The sequence below is a fragment of the Penaeus monodon genome, chromosome 27 (assembly GCF_015228065.2).
Source record: "Penaeus monodon isolate SGIC_2016 chromosome 27, NSTDA_Pmon_1, whole genome shotgun sequence".
Classification (NCBI taxonomy): domain Eukaryota; kingdom Metazoa; phylum Arthropoda; class Malacostraca; order Decapoda; family Penaeidae; genus Penaeus; species Penaeus monodon.
The window spans coordinates 40,762,534-40,762,874 of record NC_051412.1 but is presented as its reverse complement, the minus strand read 5'-3'; the positions used below and the strand labels follow the sequence as shown (position 1 = coordinate 40,762,874).

Here is a 341-nt window from a genome sequence, read left to right as displayed (position 1 = left end):
ACCAATAATAAAAAAAGGAAACCTGCTTCTTTCTCCCGGGTGTAAAATTCCCGTTCCATCAAAGAACAGACAAAGACGCTATTGTACAAGAGGAACTAAGAAAAAAGTGATCCGAACCGCTTCATTGCCAAGGAAGAAAACGGGCGGTTCTTGTGTTTACGGGAGCTATTCGCCCTCTCACTCGATGGCCGAATTGATGCAAGGTTTTTGCGCCAGAGTTCGTGAGAAGTTTACAATTCGACATTCAAAAACCGTTTGAGAATGTGTTAGAGAAGATACAGCATGGCATTTTAAGGAGAGTGGATTTTGTTTTTGTATTTGCATATTAATGCACGTTATTT

The 341-nt window shown here is 40.5% G+C and overlaps 1 protein-coding gene across 1 annotated transcript in view; it reads right to left on the bottom strand.

Moving 5' to 3' along the window:
* LOC119590867 overlaps positions 1 to 341 on the bottom strand; it is a gene marked incomplete in the record, with an annotated part of 86,927 nt that overhangs the window by 44,870 nt on the left and 41,716 nt on the right.